We start from the raw sequence: 25,749 nt of genomic DNA, 5'->3' as shown, positions 1-25,749 counted from the left end.
TGAAAGTACAAGCATTCATCATACAGGAGCAAACGTGTATCTGCAAATTCAGCTGTGAGATACTGCAGGAACTATGGTTACATGCGGTGGCCTGGGATCTCCCAGCACTCTGAGAGTAGTTTATTTTTCATGAGTGCCTTTTGAATAAACTCGCAGTGATTTACAAAGACAGTCTCTATTTTATTCATAGATGGGGGGAAATCGATAGAATGTTTCTCTTTTTTTTCTATTTTCCCTGAAGTGAGGCTCTCCTGTTGGATGATGAATGACAGCTTCTGGACAACGGGACACCGAGGGAATACAGGACGCTGTTTATGAGTAAGAGCTCATAAATCAAGTGCCCATCCTCCCTCTTGTATTGAGGGGCATTTACTGCATGCTATGGGAGGAGATGTTCTTTACTGTATGTGAACATGGCACCAAGACTGATTTGAGGAGTTTCCAATGAATAATCAAAAAAAAAAAAAAAATCCAGAAACAGGAGCGGAAGCCGGTTCACACATACAGGCAGCCCTTACCTTACACTCCGGAATTCATCCGCTGAGTTGAGCTGTGAAAATGCCCACTGTGAATACTGATATTCATATGAATCAGTTTGTCATTCCAATGAGTTGTCATGTAGAATTGAGTCAGACCACAAAATAAAGCAGAGATACTTCATGAAGTGTGGAATCAAGAAGGTCGTTACGGGAGAAGAAGTCAGATGGGCTACATTGTTTGGTTGAAATAGACTGGTGGATTGGTAGCATGTCACAGCAGCGAAACCATTTCAGACATTTAAAAGAAGTGTTCAGACATTAAAGTGCGCAGCAAAGTGTAAGTGCCTTGTTACCGGGGTCACTGGGCCGGGGGGGGGAGGCAAGGTCCCCCAAAATTTCATTAGGTTATATGACTGGATTGATTGATTTCAACCATTTTAGAGATTTTGTAAAGCCTTTTTATTTTTTTATAAAGGCTCTATTTTGGACAGGCATAGAGTTCCAATATGTGGAGGCTCTAACTGTGAGAGTGCTCTGAGTGAATTTACTTTGTCTAAACAGGAATTTCACAATCCCCATGTGATACTGTTATATGGCTATAGGTTTTTTGTTTGATAAAATGGCCTAGAGGTGGAGGAGCCAAACAGTTTTTTTTTTTTTTTAAATTTTATTAAACAAGCATAAAAAAAATAATAGAGATAATTTTAAAAAAACAAAGTGGTATTTGTTAAGAATGTTGCAGTGACTATTTGTTTTTTGTTGTACAGGACCTTCAACGTTTGTGAATGAACAACTTTAATTACCATAAAGAAAATGGTTACATTAACAATGCTGTTGCAACTAGACTCCTGTGTGGTCAAAGGTGATTTTTCCTTTGTAGGCCCAGCTAAGCAGATACATTGTGCTGCAGTTGGTCTGTGAGCTGACATTAAACTATTCCTTTCTACTGATGTGTGGAGCAGGATAGCCAGGGGTGGTCCTGGTCTATTTGGTGGCAAAGGCAATATTTCAAATGGCACTTTTCTCCCTAAATTCAGCAGCTACATTGAGCTTCCTAAATTTGACCTCTTCATGTTGATGCAGAATTTGTAAACTTTCCAGTCTCATATTCAATTTATGTTCTTCACTCTTGTTTGTGCCCTCACCTATGGTGGTCCACAAAGATGATCTTGCTTCAAAAGCAAAAGCACAAACAATAAGGGAAATGCACTCTAAATGCGCTCTAAATTAAACAAATCAGAAACGAATTTCAAAACATATACAAAAAGCCAAAGTAAACAGGACAACTGAAACATGTTGCAAGAGACAAAAAACTATGAAAATTGATACACTCAAACAAAAATGAACAGAAATGCAAATAAGGAGAATGGATAGTGGGCACACACACTCACCTAATTATGAGTGCAAGCCATATACACTGTATCATCATTAGCAAGTTGCTATGCTAGGGCAGCTGCCTACACTGTCGATGCCTAGGACTGCTACTGACCATAGCACCTGACCAGCATAGAAGGATCAGTGTGACTGATTGCATGTTTGGCACGAGGTACAATAGGCTGTTCCCATTCCAATTACAAAACACCGAAAGGCTGTATCTTAGGCCATATCTAAAAGACCAAGATTTTCACACAAATTAACCCTCAACTGGGTGCATTTAAAAAAATGTCCTCTATTCCCTTTTACCTCTACATGCATATTGTACATCTCTCACAGCATGGCAGAAATCCCTCTAGGATTCAAAAGTCAGTAAATCCTTCAAGAGCCACATCTCAGCGTAATATATAATATCGATGCCATAAATAGGATGCCCTCTCCTGTCCTGGTGAGTGAATCCGGAGATTTGCCTGCTTTCCAGCCCAGTGTGCCCCGGTGTGTTCTTTGTCCCTGGGTCTGGTTAATCTATGTTGCACCCCTATGCACTGCTCAAATTCTTCACACTGTCCTTTATATAAAAAGCCCTGTGATGTATCTTCCTATTCTCATACTCAGTGAAATGAGGCAATATATTCTGGCGGCTATTTCCTCTCTATACTCCCCTCATATCTCTTAGGCTCTTATATCCATCCATCCATATTCTCTCTTTATTCTCCCGTATGCATTCCTTAGTCCGCCCTGATTCCCCCTTATACCCCATTCCCAAATAATAATAACAACAACAACAACAACAACAATAATAATTGTAATTATAATTATATTGCTCTAAATATATGTGTTCAAAGTGCTTTCCACCAAAGTCAATACAATAAAAAAATGATGAAAGATAAAACATGGCACGTACAGTCTATGGAGCAGGTATAACAGATCATACAAAAAAATTTACACAAAAAAAAAAAGAAAAATAAGAAACTGCACACAATAGAAAACAGCTGTGTGCTACAGTAGCCTACACAACATGCACTATAGGAAAAATGTCACTTTTAGGAACAATAACCAATTCCACACTAATAACAACAGTATGTAGGGCCTGGCTATTCACTGGGAGATTCTAATGTAGAGGTGACCCAAAAGGACCTGGCAAGCTTAAACCTAACCTGTCTGAATGGGACAGAGCCAATTGCATCCTGACGCTGTGGACTTCTGGACATAACCCAAACTCAAACTGGTAAGGTTGGGGTTCAGAGAACCTTTGTTGACCGAGCCAACTGTGAGGCAGATCAGGCTGCATTTCAACTGTGCAATGGTCCTGGAATAAAAAAAGCCTATGAAAATCATTAAGAGTAACTCAGCTCTGATGGTAGTATATACCTCACAAATGAAATTAAAGATGGTGATCATGTTCTTGGTTAATTTCCCCTTATTGTATCAGTACATCTATTGAATCATTACATAATTGTATCATGTAGGATCATTATCCATCCTAAATTACTTCAGGGTGTTTAAGTCCTTCATGAAAGATGTTATGTATGTATATGACTTATCCTCCATTTTAAACACTAAATTAATAGAGTTGTTAGCTCTAGATAATTTCACACAGCTTTGGCTCTGTATCTAGTAAATGCAACATCATAAGCAGCATTGAGTAAATAGACAGGAAGAGAGAGACATGCAGACTGGATCTGATTAAATCACAACTTGTTCCTTACTGTTAATGGTGAGCTGGATGCACAACTACAGGATAAGAATTCATTTCTTTTGTCAATGTGTTCATCTGCCAGCTTATTGAAAAAAGTAATTTCGATAATTTGAGATGACAACCTAAAAGAGGGAACATATTATGAACCACAGATGTCTCTTGTATATTGCCATGACTATTTTAAAAACAGTAAAAACCACTTTCACAACCAGTACAATGGCTTTCTAAATGAAAGTGTTTTTTCTTTATACAGCATAATGTCTCAGGGTTTATTTGAATTGTTCAACATATTTACCGCTGCTGAGTGCAGAATGAAACTTAAAATAATAATATTTAAGCATAATGATGAATCATGCCTTGTGTTGCAGAGACAGTGAAGGCATGGATATTTGGCCCGATATTTTAAAACCCAGCCTACTATAATGTCCTCCATTTACAAGATTCTCATCTTTTATGTTTTTAACTATAGCAAACAGTAGATAGGCAAAATGCATCACTATAAATCGAGCTCATCCACAGGGTTCTGCGCCTTCCCTTCCCTGTGGCATACAAAGAAACTAAGGATGGGGCTTAATTTATCTATAAAGCAGAGAGATAAAGATGCTGTGGCTTTGAGTGGCCAGATATAAATAATAAATAAGGTGAGTTTTCTGGAATATGAATAAAACAGTCAAGTGAGAATTTCATTTTCCCCCTGATTGGCTTTGAATTGGAGTGCAATGCCAGGACAATGTCATTTAGTCAGACCCATGAATAAGAAACAAGTTATACAAATGCAAAGGTTAAACTGAATGCAGGGACTGGTGACCAGCATGCAGGTAGGACTAAATAAATAAACAGCAGTCTTAAGGGTCTTCTTTTATTTACCTGTTATATAAATCTGTGCATGCACAGCGTATGAGGATTTTGACATGTACATGGACATAACCATAATGAAATATTTTCCAAGCACACTTTCATGTCTTTTCCAAGCATACCGTAGTATTACCATGACTGCTTATTATTATAAAGTCTGACCCATGTTAATTGCAGCTACTGAAAAAAGACAACAATGTAGATGCAATTTCAATTCCAGTACTATCTTGATAATATGTGGGGGATAATGAATAACTAATGGAAAGCTAGAGATTTTAAGCTAGTTTAAATAATTACTCAAAATATGAGACCTTATTTATCTTGTACGGGGGTTTAGGGATTATAAAGTGGTTTTGAAGTAGACATCTTTTAATTAAGATTGGGTTTTGTGATAGCAATTTGGTGAACTTAACGCTTCATGCTTTTGAAGTTGTGTCTTAAACTTGTCTCCTCATCATTAATAGGTACAATATCTTCATGATTATTTCAGATATTTGGCAGGGTCTAATTAACCTGGAACTGTTCATTCTCATTAAATTTCTTAAATTTTCTGTTTAATTCACATTCAGTGATTAGAATCCATGTCCCATCTTACACTGCCCATCTGATTTGACATTACTGACCACTATGGACAGCCATCCCATGCCAATGTCAGGAGACCATCAAGCACTGAACTGGTCCACAGTGTTACTAAAGTTTACATTAAGTTTACAAAGTTTACAATCTACAGGAAATACACTGCACTTATCAATATTCATAATCTGTTTAGAAACTATATGCCAAGAAGTGATGTAGCTGAAAAGATAATAAGACTGGGACAGTCTACATCAGGGCACGGCAGACCATGTGTTAGTTTCAAAATGAAACAAGGCCAGTGGCGACATCTTTCTTAGCTTTTGAGATTATGAAAACATTTTTTGAACATTCCCGAGTGAAAAAAATACCACAGTATGAAATACACATTTCACATAGGTATAAAAAGATGTGCTGGTCAATTTAAATATAAAAATTCAGTGTAGGAGTAAAGGTATTATGTATTCAGGAACATGATTTGTTCTGTAAATTATATTTTGAGTCAGTGGGTGGTAGGGGCCTTTGCTCCCACACTTTCAAATGAAGGAAGAAAAACAAGCTAATAATAATTAGAACTGTGATATTTATGTACCAGTGGGAAATGTGCAAAATATTTTGAAAAGTCAACCTATTTCCTCTCTCCATTCTCTCTCTCTCTCTCACTAACACAAACACACACTCTCTCACACATGCACACGCACACGCACACACACACACACACACACACACACACACACAGGAAAGCACATATGCTATGGGACTTAGGGAATTATATCATTGACAGTTATCATTGAAGAGTATATTTATTGGAATGTTTTTTTCTAAATTCAGTCAGTGTTCTAGAACTCCATTGCTTTGAATTACCAGTCGCAATTGTTATATAAGCATTAGGATTTTCAGTTAAAAACATTAAAATCACACTTGTGATCTTACACCTTAAAGGGTTAACCCCTTTGAGCACATACCGAATCTGGAAAATCCTTTCACATTTAGAGAGTGTTCTATTTCGGGCTTTATAACTCCAGATGTGAGCATCACTGGAAAATACCTTAACTGAAGCAAAACAAAACAGGCACAAATTGAGTAGCACAAATAAACTGGAAATTGAAATTGAAAATAAAAAAATGAAGTTGTTCTCATTCAGTTTGCAATTGAATACTCAGTCAAAAATGTAAAACTGTAAAACTATACCTTTCCTGGATCATACACTCCTTGACTATACGTTTGCAAAATCTGAGGGTGATATGCAGAATGACCACAGATTTATGAAGCAAAAAGCAAGCAGTGTACCCTGGTGTCCCTTAGTGTTTCCAAATCTATCCAAAATGTCTAAATTGTGCACTGCTGTAGCTAAATCATAACTATACATTTTAATCAATCAGTTTTGACCCATGGAACTCACTTTTACAGGCTTTATAAGTGGAAATTATTATCTTTTAATCAGTATAGGGAGATGGGTGGGTGAACTACGGGGCCAAACATATTCAAAACTGCTCCAAAAATGGACAAAATGTTTTTTGTCCATTATAAAGTATTTCAAGTATTTTCAACGAGAGCCAAGTAGAAAAGGTTAGAATAGGAACACATGACATAATACAAAAGTATTATAACACACATTGGTACACACATCTAAATATGTCATCTCCTGTAGTTCAATAAAACACCACTGAAACAAGATTGTGTAAAATACTCTCATGGATGCCAGGTATACAGAAGCAGGTTATAGGCTATTTAATGTCGCAAACTACAGCAGTTGCTATGGTGTCGCTGTGCTGTGACAAGTGCTGCTATTGTTACTGTGGCAGATGCTGTTGCTGTATTTAATTGTGTGCATCCCCAGTCTCACTGTTGTATCCCCAGTCTCACTGCAGGCAACACAGATAAAGGTTAATGCCGATTACCTAATTACCCACAGCTACAGCTGCAGACTGGCTAAACCACTACCCCTTCTCTCTGAGAGAAATCTTCTGTCAGCATCCTGTGTGAACAGAGCTGTAGTAGATTTTCCATGTAAGATCCCCCAATTTTTCTGGTAGGTGCCTAGTAAAATTTACTAAAGTTTTCTTTTGCAAATTTAAGTTTGGCTTAGTGTGAACAAAAACGGCAACACTTACGGATAAAGCCACAACCTTCTTTCATAAGACCTTATTTCTGGCACAATTTTTAAAAATCAATACTTTACTGAAATTTGAACATTTATTGTAGAAATGGAATAAACAATGACTTCCATGACTTTGTCTATTGTAAGAATGCGATGACAAAATTGCTTCTGTACTATGTAGGCCTACTTTGTGCTGGTAAACATCTCTGTCAGGCTCTTCCAGTTTTAAGTTGCTTTCATACCCAATGTAGCAAGTAGACAAGCACCACACATCAATGGCAGATATAGCTAGCAATTTAACTTACCTAATGAAATTGTTTCTGTTGCATTTGATTTTACCTAAAACAATTCCACATTATTATTTCCTTTATAGCTCATAAAAACTGCATTCACTTTTTATCTAACATGAGCTATTTTGGGATCATAAACCCGAGCTATATTGGCCAAAGTTGTTATGTTGCTACTGTAAGTTATGTTATAAAACCAGGGGTGCCGTGGCAGTTCCACAGTGGTGCCGGAACAAGTTTTAAAGTGCGAGGACTAGAAAATGGGCAAGTTGCAGTGACATCATGAATGACAACAAGGTCCCACACTTCAGTGCAGATAAAATTATTAGTTAGCCAATTAGTTGTACATAAAAGGTTCACCGTTATCATTTTTGTGCAATCAAATCCACGCTTGCTTGGCACTGAGATACAATCACACTTGCATGACTAGCTTTATACTTTGTTCACAAATTCAACTGTAATGCCAGTGGCAGTCAGAAATCAATATTTGGATGGGACTTTGGGTTAATTTCTTCAATTAAATTGATGAAATTAGGGTCAGCTGACTTTGGCTGGAAGACAAATATATTACACTGAGCACGGTAGCGTTGGTCAGCTCTCCCATGTAAAACAGCGATTTTTGAATCTCGATATCGCCACCGTTTCAGAATTAATCTCTAACATAAAAATTAAGACGTAGTGCAAACATAACTCAATTTAAACCTAACAGATCCTGCCAAAAGACATCATTATATTGGTCCTTTTGAGACATACATGCTTTTTATATTTTCGTGGCTGTAGACTTTATTAAATTTGAATCAAACCTCAAAATTAGAAATCTGGACGCCAAATTGTCCATAGACTTGACACTAGAAAGGCCGCGTTTTTTACAACCTTAAAACGCCGAGTGCTCATCCAGCATTAATTTTAGCACCCACAATGACCTAATTTCATGAAGAGTATAAAACATTCAGAAGGCTCTCCTCTCCTGAAAGACTCAGTTGGTTCAAAAACCTGAAAGGTACTGAAATAGCAATGACTCGTACATGTACTGAATGTACGTACAGTACTAATGCCTGCTGCGTGCTGCAGTGAGACAGACAGTAAAAGGAAATTACATTTTCAGTGAAACAAGTGTTTAGGCTTTTGAAAAATAATGTTACAGGAATGTTTATAATGACGTTGACGACAATGATGGTCATTTGAACATATTGAAACAATTAAATTTTACTCATTTGCAATTGAAATTAAAAAAATTAATGTGTAGGACTTTATTGCAAAAGTATTTATGTCAACAACAACAAAACAAAAGAAACTGAAATATATATAAAAATATATGGATCAAATCCAAGTTGAAAATGTAAGAAATAAAGGTAACCTATGGCAAGATCATCAAATGCAAGATTACAGTCAAGAAAACAAGGAATAGCCTAATACACAAATAAAGAATAAGAATAATGGGCCTCATTCACCAATATCTTCCTAAGTTTTTTCTTAAATTTGTTCTTGAGAAAGGTCCTAAGAAAAGTCTACGTCAGATTCACGACGTGTTCTTAAACCGCAGAATTGTTCGCACATGTGTTCTTAAAATGATGAATCCCATTGTCCTCGTAAGTGTAAAGCACGTGCCAGTTGTTCCTAATTAGCACAGGTAAACGCCCCGCCAATCCCCAGAAAAGGGCATGAGACTGCAGGGCCGTGTAAACACACAGAAATCGAAAATAAAAGTTGAGAGCAAAGTCAATAATCCCCAAACGAAAACCTAAAGACGGTGGAGCACCGGACTCCAAACGTAAGAAAACTTCAGTAGTTCTGAAGTGGAGGTATTGCTGCAGGAAGTGAACAGCAAACGATCTGTCATATTTAGTAGCGTCAGTAGTGGATATAAAATAACACAAAAAAAGATGCATGGGATGCTATTATTCGTTCAGTGAACGCTGTATCCGGAGAAGGGCGCACAACTGATGAAGTAAAATACATGGTTTGATGTCAAATCTGATGTAAAAAAAAAAAAATATGAAAAAAAAAAATGCTGGTGGGAGTGGGCGCAAGGAATTGCGTGTTATGCATTCAAACGACAAAGCGCTTCTCGTCACATTAATACCGCTAATTAAATCAACCAGCAATAAACTGCATCGGAGTAAACCCGTCGCTGCACAAAACACTGCACAAAAAATGTATTGCCAGTCATTTTGGTGTCACCACCCTCTGATGTGAAGGCAAATCTTAATGCAATGACATTCTTTATGATTCTGTGCTTCAAACTTAGTGGCAACATTTCAGATAAGGCTCTTTCCTGTTTCAGTATGACAGTGCTCCTGGGTGCACGGCAAGGTCCATGTAGAAATGGTTTTGTCAAGATTAGTGTGGAAGAACTTGACTGGCCTGCACAGAGCCCTGACCTCTACCCCATCCAACACCTTTGGGATCTGGAAAGCCAGCTGTGAGGCAGATGTAATTGCCCAATCAGTGCCCGACCTTACTAATGCTCTTCTGACTGAATGGAAGTAAATCCCTGCAGCAATGCTCAAACATCTAATATAAAGCCTTCCTAGAAGAGTGGAGGTTGATATAGCAGCAAAGGGTGGACCAACTCCATATTCATGCCCACAAATTTGGATGAGCTGATGGATATCAGGTGTCCACATACTTTTGGTCATGTAGGGTATTTTGAGAAATAAGATTATGAGCAAAGATAATATTTCATTTATCGTATACTGTAATGCAAATTTGAACATATTCATATCTATATTTACAACATCTACTGAGATCTGTGAAGTCTGGGAAAGTATTTGACTGGGCATTCTAAGCTCTCTGCAAAGCTTAATGAATAAATATTGTTGAAAAATGCTTTATTTGGTACATTTGGCGATGTGGTGTCTTCATAATGCTTGTTTTCAAATACTTTCTTGTGAAACTTCCCGCTCCTATTAGTCCTGCATACTAAACAGCAATTGTAAGGTAAACTAATGATAATTCTTTCAATGAACAGCCTGAGGTATGTGTTAACTTGATGCAACTGAGTGATCCACCTTCCACTTTCATGGTCATTCCCACTCTCCCATCCAGGGCCTGGTGACAGATTTTATTAAAAATTCTCCCCTGTAACTGTAAACAACCGGGATGCACATATAAAGTCAGGAAAAAAAGATGCAATAATTGCTTTTTCTGAAGGAAAGGAGCAATGCCTGTTGGCTGGTGGAGAAATACCCATGTGAAGTGGTGGATTTCAAATTTACTTGAAAAAATTATTTAAATTGCTTTCGGAACATTTAGAAAGTGTGGACGTAAGTTGGCCATGACTGACTCAACTGATTCAACAGAAATGAATCGTCTCTTCTTTGTCATGCTGTCTGGAGAGATTTTTACTGAAATGACATTTATCAACTGTGTAATTTGCATTCAGCCTGTGGAGAAAGTAGCACTTGCATATTGTAGGATTTACAAGTATCTTTTCTTTAACACAATATAAGTTTAACAGCACTGTTTCAACAACCTTTCAATACGTTGAACAAATAATTATTTCAAGGGAAAAGCTAGATGCACCACATTACAGCACAAGTGAACATAGATATGGTTACAGGAGCTATTTGAGCTTAATGGTTTACATACAGAACAATGAACTGTGGTCTTTCTTTTCCTGTCTGTTTCTCTCTCTTGACAGATGCATGAAGATGTGCCATCTAACCAACTAAAAGTGAAGCATTTAGAATAATGAAATTGATTATAATTATATATCTTTATCAAAAGCTCATTTTTATTAAAGTTAATCATTTGTAATTAGCAGAAAACCAATTCAGTCAGGACAACTCACGTATTAAAATATTTACATGAACATGTAAATATATTTTTTGGTTTGACGCCTTGACCACGATGCACTACATACACATATTTTTCACTCTATTATCCAAATGGATTACTGTGGATGAAGTGTGGAACAATATTCCAGAAGAGTTTTACAGAACTATTTGTAACATTATTTCAATTGTTTGAATTTGATAGGGTGGACACTCTTGCTCTTTTTCATTTTAATTTCTATCTGTATCAGAGTAGAGCAATACAAAAACTTTCACAGTAATACATGTACATGTCCTTTTTTTGCTGCTGTTTCTCAAAGGAGTGCATAAATATCTAATGAATATGGATGTTCTGGACAACCGCAGTGATGCAGACTCCATTCTCAGGTGGAAATTACTGTGCTGTTTTGATTCTTTTCAAAGCCAGCTTCTTTTTAATTCTCGCCAGTCAGGTGCTGCAGCACTGGCTAAGGAAATCCAAAATAAAAACTCCACAGGACCATCTGTTCATGCTGTTTTTAGAGCAGATTGAACTGTGTTCAAAGACTCAGAATTCAGATTTCTGCAACCATCAAGGTTAACTGCAACCCACAATCAGACATACTTCTGTATGTGACAGCATCTACTCAAACACAGCAAGGAGGAAACTGAGTGTGCAGCTTTCTGATTTTTTTTGTATTATTTATGCTCTGTTAGTTTGCACAGGTCTCTTTAACTTCTGGTTGTGTGCCATTTTTTGTGTTCATTCTACAGACTCTACTCTCTGAAATGGGTGAGAAAGTACAGTACACTGCAACCATTGATTATTACAATTAAAAATCTGTTTTAAAAAAACCCATTGTCACAAATGTTTCTCCCATTACATTTCATGCTTCCTTTCTTAATTTTCGCCATTTCTGATTATCCTGCAAGGCATGCTTTCTGTCAGATGACAAAATGATTATTGCCGCTGCAGAAATGCCCTTGAAAATTTAAATTCAACAAAATACCCTCCACTTAGCAGCTATTAAATACCTATTGGCCCATTCACCTACATTATTAATGTATGTGGCGGCTTCTTATTCAATTTTAACTGAAGTTAAAAGGGCAATTTGTACTTTTTCTTTTCAGTTTTATTAAAACTTTATAATACAATATGAACGCAAGATATAGGCTATTCTATATGACAATGCAGTTTTCAGCTGTTTTTCCAGAGAATTAGGGTTACAATTAGAATTAGGATTAAGGGCAGAGTTAAAATTATGATTAGAGTAAAGGGAAGATTTGGTTTTGAGAGATAACACCAATAGTGCAGGATCTGGCCCATGGGTCACAATTTACTGGTGTTCCCTGGTGTAGAGAAATCAGGGAAGCAGGGCAGAAGCTGAACCCTAACAACCTTTCACTGGGACCTTCACAAACAAAACCAGTTGCTCCTCAACTCCTTCTGGGGCCTCTGATAATGTGATGAAAGGTCACGAAATGCCATGGAATGCCTCCAAAAAATGTTCCTTAATTATTTCCCCCCACTCAGGCTGATGGCCTTTATTCCCCTAGAGGTCAAATATGAAACCAATTTCCAAAGCAATGTCATCAACACTGGCATAAACCGTTGCATACAGTCTTTGGCTAATGTGGTTTTGCAAGCTACATTCTCATTCAGAGGCACAGGAACAACTGCGGTGGGAAATAGCATGTGCATGAACTTGTGCTGACTGCACAGAATATCAGGATATTATATGAGAAACCACGGAACACAGCGGCCAGATGGCTAAGAGTACACTGTCTATGTACTTGGCTTGGCTTGCGGTTGGTGACCTGTCTAGGGAACAAAGTCTCTAAAATTGCTCTCAACCCTCACACTACTTATCTGGTGGATGTGCTGGATTGCACCAGGAAGAGATATAGATAATGAGATTTAATAATGAAACATTTTTGTAATATTGATAGTCCTGCTTGAAAACTGTTCTTTTTGTAAATTGACCTATTCCCATTAAAGAAGAGATGGCAGGAGCAATCTTGATGTACAGGGCTCCTTGTGGCAAGCCAGGGGAACAGGTTATTGGGTATTTTCTCTTTTTTAAATCCTTAGGCTATCTGTTGGACCAGAGTGGATTTAGGAGAACAAATTCGAAACACACTAAGATGCAAACTGCATCTTAAGGTTTCATTAAATGCATAAACAGCTTCACAAAAATGAACTGTAGATGGTTCAGGTTCTGTTGCTGTTAGGCCTACATGTTTTCATCTGGGAAACATTTGGAGTGACATTATGGTGAAAAGCATCACTGCAGCAATTATAAATACTAATTAGTGACAATTACTTCATCAACTTAGATTATTGAGATGGTGAAAATGGGACAATTGTTTGAGAAGGGGCTTGAAACAGAGGCTATTGCAACCTCTAGCTGGTGGAGGACTGAAGCACCATGTGGGAAAACAAACTTGTGGCCCTATTTATAAGAGTATACTGTTCAAATCCACAGCTAAATAAAGACCAAAGTATTCAAAGATGGAATGTTTCACCTTGTATAAACAAACTTTGTTTCAGAACATGTCTATCTGCTTTAAAGGAGTACCATGGCGATTTTCACACTTTCTCGGTTTTATGTGCTATTTGCACAAGAGGCATTGAAGAAACACAATGAGTAAAATATTAAATATGTCTGTTCTGTATTTTTGGAGAAATATGCGTTTTAAATTTATCGTCCTATTTTCAACCGGTTGAGAAAGTTGTCAACTTGATGCGTCACGAACACAGTAACCACTCCCCTTTCCACGCCCCGTAAACCCAAGGATAACTCCAGACCCATAGTTTGCGCTGCTGGCTTACGGGCAAGACAATGCAAATATTTGACTAACGTTAGGTTCACTTAAATTAGAGTGCCTTTTAAGGACTATAAGATTACTTCTGGTTATATTCATTTAGCTAGCTAGCTAGCTAACGTTAGCTAGCTAGGTAGTTTGCTTTCATAAGGCAATGCTATCGATAACGTTAGCTAGCTAGTTTGCTTTTATGAGGACGTTATAGTTGTGCTTTTATCTTAACTTGGCTAGCTAGATAGCAAAAATTATAATTGGATATAAGTCAACGTCCTTACCTTAGCTATCTATCGATAGGCCTACTTGATATACTACTAAGTAAGCTAGCTTGTGAAAAGTATCCCAAAAAGAGCGCTTATCATGGGGATAGCTATGGTAATGGGGCACGGTCTGTCAATCATAGCTAACTGACAGTTCTCATTACCACGCCCAGACGGTTCGGGTGAACTTTTATAGTGGGAAATTTAGGCTTAGAAAAATATGTTTTAAAGTACATTGAAATGACTGAATAATAAAAAAAATTATGCACATTTATTTTGTTGTTGCCTAAAGACAACTGGGAAGTGTCACGTTCAACCACCATGTTACTCCTTTAAGAGCTAATCATTATAACTGTGTGAATCAACTTAAGCAGGTGAACTTGAAGCACATCTAAAGATTGGTAAAACACTCCCAACATAATTGGCCAAAAGCATAGTTTAATTAAACTCTTAACGATGGAAGTAGGTAGAGTGCAATAGTGTAATTTCTGTACAATCATTATTACATAGGCTAGTAGTTGCCATTTTAAACAACATAGTTCAGAATTGAGGACATGAATTGCCTACTACAGTTACTTGCTCTTAATTGTGATTGTGGCAATGTATTGGTTCTACTCCTGTCTCATGGGAAACATGAAACTCAACAGCAGACTGATTAAACTATTTTGCAAAATTATAGCTATATTGCTATTATAATTTAATATTCAGGACAAAAAGGATATTTTCACCTTGTAGTAGCTAAATCAAAACTTAGACGCATGTCAAAAATAACAATTATTTCTCACATTAGGTATCCTACCTGATATCTCCTAGAAACAGGAGATCCACTGCATTGTTGCAGATCCCTGGGAGGGGAGGTCAGGTTCTTGTGTGCTCTCAATGGGAGTCATCTCTCTGCTGTGTGTAACATTAGCCTCAGTCCAGCTTGGTACACTGTGGTGTCTGTTTTCACCGACACCTGCTTCTCCCTAAACACTAAGAAGTGATGTAGGGATAGAAAAACAACTCTTGGTGATTGCAGGCATGGAGGGATCCCTCTTCCGTGTACATACCAGTCATTCCAACAGCACTCTAGCCTTTGGGGGAGGCATCAGTTGTTGTAACTTCCCTAGACAAAATGGGTTCCATAAGGACCCTTGGCATGTGATTGGTGGCACTAAGCCAAAGATTTAGTGCTGTCCTACAGTTATAATTTACCATCAGCCAACAATGTCTGTCATGGACGGGATGGAGAGCTATTCACCCAATTCTGAAAAGGCATCAGACAGAGGAGGCCCAGAGGGGTTACTGATGCATCTGCTGCCATAAGACCCAAGGCCCTCTGATACTGATGGAGGGTCAAATTTTTGACTAGGGGGAAAGAATCAACTGTTGAGAGAGGTCTGGCCACACCTCCTACTCTCATGTCTTTCATGAGCACTACAAATGCCTGGGTTCCTCTCCATAATTAGACTGCAAGAAAGCCATTTGATTTGATTTTCTGCATGATTAGGTACCCTTTACACATCTTTGAGCCACTGCTGAGGAAATGTCTTCCAACATCTGAGACTGAAACTAAAAATAAAAGCAGAAACAGCATTTGTATTGTTGAGGTATCCCCTGACACCAGTTTATATTTTTCCAGGCAAAATCAGAACAATTTTCATTTGTCAGTTCTTTTCCCATTATAACACTGGGGTATCTGATTCATCAGAGCACTGGTTTTGCTGTTACTCATAATAACCATGTTTTAATTCCAAATATTCTTTTCTCAATTTGGAATGGCCAGTCATGTTCATACTGTAAGCCCCTCCCATCACTGAAACAACCTCTATCGATTCAGGAGAGCGCAGACAAGCACACAAACACTAAGGCTGCAGCATGAATGTGCACTGGAATGCTTAACCACAGGTTTGACTCAATTTAGGAAGGCAAGTCTGGTACAGTCTTCATGAAAATCAGGGAAAGAAAAAGTTCTGTCAGAAACAAGCTGCAATCCATGGCACTTGCGAATGCCACAGGAACAGATGGAGTAAATTGGGAGCTGTTTGAAGTCTCTCCCTGTTCACCACAAGCCACAAGTCTTGTTCCCCAGCCCATATGCCCAGACATCAGGCCTCTCCATAGCTCACTTATAGCTGTAGGAGAGCAGGAGTCTTGGCTCTTAGAGCCACATCTACAGTATATTCTGGCATACATATTGTATGCCAGGTGCGAAACCGGGGTAGAGCCTCGTCATCTTATCTGAATAATATGATCATGCTGTAGGTGGCGTGGTCACAAGGGACAGTGATCGCAGCCAGGTTTGGGTGTCACATCTGAGGGAAAATGATCCAGAGAGATGGCACTACCATTTTCCCGAAAGGACATTACATTACATTACATTACAGGACAGGAGGGGTTTTGCTGTAATGCCTTGGCATTTTCACACAGTCTCAGAAATCTCCTCAGTTTTGCTAAAAAAAGATCTTAGCTTTTTAACATAATTGAACATCTCAGAAACTTGATGTTTAGAAACCGTTTCTGACTGAGCAGTTCCCTTTGTCAAACAAATGTGTTGTCATATTCTGCCAATCTCAATACCTCTGGGTGTTATTAAATTGCTACACTGCCATAACTTCTGCTGCTACCAATAAGAACTTTAAGTAACTGTAGTTTTTTATGTGAATCCCATATATGAATATTTGTCTAGAATCAGTACAAACAAGACCAGGTCAAAACCTAGTATATGGCTGGACCTCTCCGGCCGACCAATGGTGTAACTTCATCACTCAGTCACTCAGTCAGTCACAAACATTCGCGTTTGTAGGGCTGGCCCCAGCCGAAAAACAAAACAAAACAAACATTACAAAAAAGGTAGGGGTTACATGTGGATGATGAGGGCATTGTTGAGGTATTTAATACCCTGGAAACAAATATTTTCTGGGTTCATTTATAAGCTGGCCCAATGAATGTTTTGATATTTTAAGACCCAAATGAATGATTTGTTACAACCTTTCCTTTTTAGGTCAAAATAAATTATTTTGCATCCATGCTAATTTAACTGCACCTGCTAAGTATAGTGCCATATACCAATGCTGTATAACAATAACAATGAAAGCCATATGAAGTTTTCCTGCTAAGGCCAGGGATTATTGCTGTATCTTCCTACAAAGTTCAGGTTATCAGAAGACTGATTTGTGCAGTGAGACACAATAATGCAGCAAGAACCTGAAGAACCTTAGCTGGCTTAAACCAAACCTATCCCCACTGGACCAATTATGTCAGTCATAGCTGGCTAATGACATAGCCGAGGTTTCAATCCCCCACTGTACAACCCAGTGTGTCCAAAAGATGAACACCTTTACCAACTCAGCTACTGCAGAGCCATGCATACAATTTAGAAATGTATCTTGTGATTGCCAAATTGCTCAACAGACGTACCCTGATAGCCATGGAAACACAACCAGAGACACTACATATTGAATGGCAGATGTTTAACATGACACTGGAACTTTAAATTCAAATAGATACTAAGGAAGTGAGATTTTGCAGTATGACAAATGATTTTCTGCTGGCTTGTCCCAAAGCAGAGTTCTGTTTGTTGACATTCAAAGTGTATTTTAAGCATCTATGTCTCATTCAGAAACATAAACATGAATGCAGAGATAACTTTCTTTGTGCATGTTTTGATACTGTGTATGTGAGCTTCATAGACTCACTGGTCAATCGAACGGTGGTATGATATGCATCCTTACTCAATATCAAACACTTTATTACCATCACTGATGCTACAGTAATTCAAGCATTAAAGGTATACCATGTAGGATTGTGTGGCCCTTCAACTTGAAGTGTTTGTAAACACCACTCACACCACCTGAGACCTCTACCCCACCCACACCTCCGTTGAGTACACATCCCCCCGGACGTTTAGTTAGAATTGGGATATAAAAAAGGAATCGCGTGTGGAATAAGTAACATTAGCTGGTAATAGGTTTACCACAACTAGCTAATATACTTGTAAAGCGAATGACTTTTTCATGAAGTTATCCATAGCCTTTTCAAAGTTTTTAGCAACTTTGTTAGCTTTGTTAGTGAGGTTGGCTACACGTAACGTTAGCTAGATAGCACGCATGTTGCATCGAATGAGTTTCCCCTGATTTAAATAAATGCAGGTGATTTACCGTGCCAGCTAAGTTGCAACTATAAACAGTCACAGCAGTTCCCAAAGGGGGGAAGACATTTTGATAAAAGAACAGAATTTGATACAAAAGCTACAGAACCAAGGTTACTAGCTAAAAGTAACATTACTTACAGGTCCAACAGAAAACAGGCCAACTTCACGTGGCTTTTCATCCCCGTGGCGAACTTCAGCTGACTTCACCAAAGAAAAATAATGCCAAGGTTGACTAGTTTTCAAACTAGCCCTGTCGGCAACTGTGGAAATGTGTAGTAAAAACCACACAAAAGATTTCAATTATTCAAAAACACCCCCAGCCTTAAATTGAAATTTTGACCTGTGGAGGTCGCCATTATTCTGGATATGCAGTGCACTGTGGGTAGATGACGTAAAATGGTTGCAGTGGAGGTTAACGCGGTTGTTTTGTTCCGCAGTCGCGGCTATTAATAGTGAAAAATATCAATACAATGTCACAGAATTTGGCTATCTGTGAATAAGATTGATTCAGTAAACATCTTAGTGCGTCGGCACGTAGCCTATCACTTAGGAATGCATATACATGAGTTATTATCATATTGTAACGTTATTATTGATCCATGTCGTATGCGATGTGGATCAATAACGTTTAGATGATGACACATTTCAGTTTCACCAAAAACGATCCATATGGTCAAGTGACTTTGAACGGCGGCTGCTAGAAAGCGCAGCTCTTTACAACAGGCTTTTTTTCCGATCTCCGCCCAGACACCATCTCTAGTCTTATGCCCTACTCTCGTCTCCTCCGATCATTATCGTTTTGTTTTATTTGATGAGGGCTGTCCTCGGTGCTTTCCTCCTGAGTAATGTCCCGCTCTGTCTCGAGGCGAAATCTTTAGAATAGAAAATAGAGATTAAAGGTGCACAAATTCGGCGAATACGTATGAAGACTGAGATTGCCAGTGCATCATAGATATGCCTTAGAATAGTTTTTTTATTTTTACTTTTTTACTTTAAAATAAAAATCATGCATAGTATGACTTTAAGCTGAAATGAGTCCTATAGTCAGTTGACTGAAAAAGCTCAAATTAATGTCAAAATTAAACGATGCTGGAAATTAAAGTGTTTGAAATTAAGAAGTGAAGGAGCGAAATTTAAAAGTAGCCTATGCAAAGGAGGACAACGGTAGTGGGCCACTGAAAATGATATGAGGATCAGAAAACCAGCATACAAAAATAATGATAGATGTAGGCTACTGAAGGAATTCCAATGTATCACTAGCTTGAGTACTGGTTAATAAACCAAAGTTTATAGCTATAAAATGAGTGTAGCCAAATAAAATAATAAGGCTTTGTTAACAGAAGTAACAACAACAATAAATATTGGATTCAAATATTAAATGTCTCATTTGGTTAAAATTTGGTTGCATTTTTCATCATCTTATCACATTATGTCAATAAGAAGGAAAAATAAATTATTTGAATTATTATTTTCATACACATGCTCATATGCATTGCACTATTCTTTCCTCTTGTGAATCGCTGCTTTGGTGGCTCTTATGTTACATTAATATTGCCATACAGTATCACGTGCACTTACTTTATAAGAAAATGTTAAATAATCATGGTATATTAATATTACTCACAGATCATTGGGAGATACATGGTTTACGGTTGTATTTGTTTTAAAAAAAGGGGTAATTTGATTGTTTAAGTAAAAAAAACTTACCATATTATGACTATATTACAGAACAATTGTGAAAAGCAGGCTAAGCAGAAAGAATTTTACCCCTGCTCCTCATAGCATTGTATTTGACCCAACAGTTTCAGTGATATGTATCAGACAACACCATGGCTGCAATGAATGATGAAAGCATTTTTGCTTAATACCTTCTGTCTATTTTCTATTTTAAGCCCTAGTACCTAGCTTGTCAAACATCATCATCAAAGGCCCTGCACTGTTGAAAATCTTCTGACAAGCAAACAAGCCTCAAATTGGCAAGATTATAGTAAAACTGTCTCATTCTATTTGAAGATCTTTCATGGTTTTCAACAAAAATGTAATCTTCAAGTGCTGATTTGATGCTGATTTTGTATGTATTTTTCCATATCAGCTTTCCTCTTGTGCACCCAGATCAAGATCAGGTCTATGGCAGGGCTGAGTCAATTGAATATTTTAGGTCAGAATATTGTGGACAAGCCCTGTGGACACGCCTCCTCACCATGCTTTTCCAATAAGGGTATTGCCTTCTTTTGACAGGAATCCTTGAAAACATGTCTGAAATGAATGAATTGAATGTCTGATTATTACGGCGGATCAGTAGCAATATCCTTATACCAATCTGCTTTCTTCTGTTTTACTTTCGCAACGTATTTCTGCAAGCTCCAAATACTTGACATGCCTACAAATTGCTAGGTAATCAATCACCTTATATGGTACTTTTGACTGTGATTTTCATATCACCTCAGGGCAAGGTGCTAATTAATGCAGTATCATGATAAAGGCCAACTTCGGACAGGGCACCACATATCTCCCAGACAGCCCTTTGGCTGTCTTAAGTCTACCCTATTCCATGGATCAATCTGTGTTTCATTGCTGCTGATCTTAATTAGTTTGATAAATTAAAGCAATACGTTTAAACATCCCAATGTAATAATCAGCTGAAATTCAAATCTATCCATGCAAATTGTTGCCTTTGTTGTTTTAAGTTTAACACCAGCACATTCTTTTTTGTGTAGTCCGGACTTATTTCAAAATAAGTGAAATAATGCTTAGCTATTTAATTTGAAAGTGAATGGATATTTTGATTGCTTACAAAACTGTTACCCAGTCAGAGGCTTGTCAATGACTCCTGTCTTTCATTGTCCATATTTAATTACACTGACCTTGATTATGCTACTTTGAGAAACAGCATGAAATCAAACCCCCATTAACATAAGCACCAGGTCCACCCTGCATTAACTGAACAATAAACAATATTTCATTTTATATGTGTTCTTGTTCAAGTCACTAATAGCAGAGCTCATTAATATTTCACTGCAATGCTTTGAGTATATTTGTTAGGGTTTCTGATGAACAGAATTGTGGAAGAAAAAGTCTGTTGTTTGGTTGTGGGTTCAGTTTTAAAGGGTAGTTTGTGAGCTTGGTAATAGAAATGGAGCACAAGGAAAATCAAGAGCACTAGCAAAAGAGGCAATCAACAATCCCCTGTTGTAGCTGAATACGAGTGATTTTCTTTGCCTTTTTAAACACATCTGTATAAATGAAAGAAGTTATAATATCAAGACAGGCTGACTATAGTTCTCAAAATCTGTTCTTGGAATGTTATTACCCCTTGCCATTGCTATTACGTGTAAGGGTAGATCTAACTAACAGCAGGTAGAAAATTGTGGAAATGCTTCATGCTGCTTGCAGAAAAAGAATGCTCTGATGGACTTTACAACATAATATTTTCCTGATTGCATCACTGTCAAAGTGTACTCAAGTGCTTAAAATGAGCATATGAAATTCCAGGCACTCTCGGCCTTTACCAAACTTTTGAACGTGTTTTTAGTTTTACAAATGTCAAGTGTTTCAAAGAGCTTGACATTTGTCCATACTGTGATCACTGCAATCAGGCAATGGGCCCCTTCAGTGCGCATTACCTGCACCTGCTGCAGCCCCAGCAGGTCTTTGATTAAATCGCATTCCCTTCCCATTGCTTTCTTGAGCCTTGTGAATGGATAGTCAGCTTGCGGTGGTGAAAATAAATAACTGATGCTGTGTTTTTTAGTACTCAGATATTTATTGGGGGATCATCTATTTATCATGACTTTCATATCAGTTCCATGCAGGTGCAGTATTGCTGTTGTTCCTGTTCCTCCAGTGACACACAAGTATATCAATATCTCCATACATCTATGGTTACTTTACACATAACTCAAACATAAACCAATTGTACTAGTTAAATTAGGAGGTTTCACTATAGATGGCTTTTCTGACAAATGGCCAAAATGGCAACATAAATCCCGCCACAGTATTATGACTAATCTTTGCCAGGGCAAAAAGCGCACTGTTACAGCTTAATGTGAAAGCCCTGCATTTTACCAGTTGTTCTAACTGGAGTGAGTGACAATTCTCCACATTTAAAATTGAAGGACACCACTACCTATCTTGTTTTAAATAAAAAACTTTAAAAAAAAATTATTTGTATTATTGCTTATGGCTAAGAATGTTTAATATTCATTGACTTAAGCTGTAAACCTTTCCCAAACCATTAACATTAATACAATACCATTATGTTCCTACTGCTCATACGGCAATGTTCCAGGCTTGTTTATAGTGCTATAAATCCTATAGACAAGCTTTCCCTGGCATTGTATGCAAAAGCTGTCGGCAGCTTGCTGTTGCCAAGGCAAGCCAAATAGGGTTTGGCTCCCTTCTGATGTAAACTGTTGCCTAGAGCAAAAAATAAAACATTTGTGACTGATCTAAGGTCTTTTAAAATATGTGAAATATGTTAATTTAATATTTGTTCATCCGTACAGTACAGCTGTTTACTGAAATGAAACTCATGCCTCTGTGTCAAGATGCCACAATTTTTTCCAGATGAAAAAAATACTCCTCATCGACTACAGCAAATGCATGATCGGCTGACTTGTAACAATAGTCCATCAGGATCTTTAATGAATTAAAAAAACATTTTAAGCTCAAAGATATTGCTACCCCTTATGGGGTGTGGTTTGCTATTTAAACCTCATTATATCACATTACAACTACCACAATTTGCCTTTGAAATAGAGGATCTTTTGGTCTCATTCGGTTGCTTTTTATGTTTAAACAATTCTTTTAGCTGGTGGGGGATAAGTTGGGGACATAACTTTTGCCATCTTTGATTCAAGGTCTTAAACATGCCTACCTTGTGCTGTTTTGCATTTTATTTTATCCTGAACAGTATTGTATAAAAGTGCAAAAGTTTTGTATGGGTGCATAGCAGTTGGTTGGAAGGGAAAGAATGTGAGTAATATTTATGAAGCCTATAAACCATAATAATCTTGACTCAAAGCTGTAATACCAGCAACTCCATAATGGCTGTACCTCAAAGTACAGCCCCTGGGCCACACTCACTCCCTTAAAAAGCGGCAGGAGAGAATTCTGCTCTGTTCACTGAAGAAAGAGTTCGCAGGGCATGTATGTCTACACTCCTTTAGGGTGGGGAGCAAACAAATCTGCTTTGTGCCTTTCCCTTTCATAGTGCTTGTTGATGTGTACAGTGCTGTCCCAGGGATGCTTTTGGGAGGGAATGACCTTTTTCTTCTTGATTGTGATGCACAGGAAATTATGGCTTCCTTTAGACTGGAGGTGGCTGATACTATGACAAACTCCCCCAAAGCTATCCTAGTGAACATAGGTCATGTTTGACAGTTGGACACCTGGAAATTCTGACAGACTGAAGCACTACAGGAATGAACAGAAGAAAGCAGGACAAATGGCTTTGCCCCCCAGATATTAACAACCCTTTTTTTTACTTTTCCTTACAGTTTCCCCCTGCAGGAATTGGCTCAGCCACTCCCTAGCAGAAGTTTCAAATGTACATTGGTCAGTGTGGCTGAGCTCCTTGCAGCACTCATTATTCCTCATCCCCGCCACACCATTATATTTCAATGTTCTGGAAATGCGAGCACGGGTATATTTGGCTTTGTGTTCTGTAAGTGTGATTGCTGTTGGCCCTGAAGTGCCATTGTTTCCTTCTCCCTACTGAGACATGTTTTCAGAGATTTTTCTTGTGAAATTTTTATTTCAGGTTATTAAACTTCTTATGGCCCAAACTTTGTATTGCATCACATTAGGTTTGTCCGACCACATTGTTCTGCTTCATAGCACAACTATTCCTACAGTGTATTGAATATGTCTCACCTCCCTGTGAAGAGTGCCTTTCTACAGGCTTTGGTATGCTGTGACCTGGATACTGGCTGCCCTTTACACAGTGTAATTGAAAGGAAAGCAACATGTGTAAACTGTGATTCTATAAACAAGGAGAGGACCTCCAGAAACACATTTTTCGATCTTCAGGCCTGCTGAAGCATGACAGAGCACTGAGGTGGTATTTACAGTATTGTGATGGCCGGTGTGAAGTATGCTTTACTTTCATATATCGTGAGATTTTTCAGTTTGGAGGCAGGCTCGGACAGGTGAGCATTTGTTTGTTTACTGAACCATGGCTATGTACCTAACCATTTCACAATACTATGAATGGATGGAGATAAATGGTATGTACCATACAATAGAAATTATACAATTGTTCTCTTGAGAGCATGCTGTTCATGGAGTAATATATGCATTTAAAATCAATAAAGCAACCAAACCAGTTTTCCTGAGTTAAGAATTAGAAGAAAATATTGGATGAGAGGTCATTTATTCATGGATAGTGTCTAAAGTGGAAACAGGCTGAGCCTTGCATACAGATGATTCCTTGCTGAAATTAAAATTCACCTTCGTTTTATATATTATATTATATTATATTATATTATGCATAAAAAGTTAGACAGCTGGTCTTCATAAATGCGAATTGCAAATTACTCAGTATCAGACCTGGGTCAAATACGTATTTGTTTTAGATTCACATACTTTTCTACGCTTTACTGATCTTGTCTGGTGTATTGGAACCAATGAAATACTCTCAAAAAGTGCAAACCCTGCCTTCTAGTCATATTGGCAGGCTCAAGTACTCCAGGCTAGATCAATAGAGCACAGAAAAGTATTTGAATCCAAAACAAATAAGTATTTGACACAGGTCTGCTCAGTATGTAAAATATATAGGCCATGTAGCCTACATTCACTTGTGTAACCAACTGAAATCCAGAGGGGTTTTGTATTTAAATTTAGTTTATTTTCCTACTCATGAATTTATTTAAATTATTATGTATTCGCATTATTATTACTTTTCTTGACTGTAATTTCTCATTTGTTGACCTTGCAACAGGCTACCTTTCTTATATTTTCAACTATGATTTGATCTATATTTTATATTCATATATTTTTATTTCTCTTGATGTTGTTGTTCACATAAAAACTTGCAGTTATGTCCAACATCTTTTAATTGCTTAATATAAATCGTGAATAAGTCAAATTTAATTGTTAGATCTGTTCATATTATATAATTAAGGACAATGCCGCTTCTAATGACAAGTGAAATAACATAGCCTGCTAGACTGCATCCATTGGCTTTTGGTTAGAGGCATTAGTAGGCCTATGCTTTACACTTTATGAGTCATTCAGTAGTCTACTTTTCAAGTTTTCGTACCAATTTAATTGTCTGCTAAATGCCTGTAATGCAATATTCACTGTTCATAAGCATCTGGATCACCTTCCAAGGGTCTACAGATGAAAATAAGCTCTTGACCTAAATCTGGCAAGCCAGATACATTAATTGTTGTGCAAGGTCCCTTTC

General features: G+C 37.7%; 1 long non-coding RNA gene across 1 annotated transcript; it reads right to left on the bottom strand.

Annotated features, from left to right (window-relative positions):
* Nucleotides 1–1,163: 1,163 nt before the first annotated feature.
* On the bottom strand, nucleotides 1,164–18,784 carry LOC135255271 (uncharacterized). Its single transcript, XR_010330137.1, has 3 exons — nucleotides 18,480–18,784; nucleotides 15,006–15,181; nucleotides 1,164–3,162 (listed from the first exon to the last, which is right to left on the bottom strand). It is a non-coding gene; the product is annotated as an uncharacterized LOC135255271 (long non-coding RNA).
* Nucleotides 18,785–25,749: the final 6,965 nt, after the last annotated feature.

Source organism: Anguilla rostrata, chromosome 5 (assembly GCF_018555375.3).
Source record: "Anguilla rostrata isolate EN2019 chromosome 5, ASM1855537v3, whole genome shotgun sequence".
Lineage (NCBI taxonomy): Eukaryota > Metazoa > Chordata > Actinopteri > Anguilliformes > Anguillidae > Anguilla > Anguilla rostrata.
The sequence above is the reverse complement of the archived record's forward strand: the minus strand, read 5'-3'. Positions and strand labels throughout refer to the sequence as shown.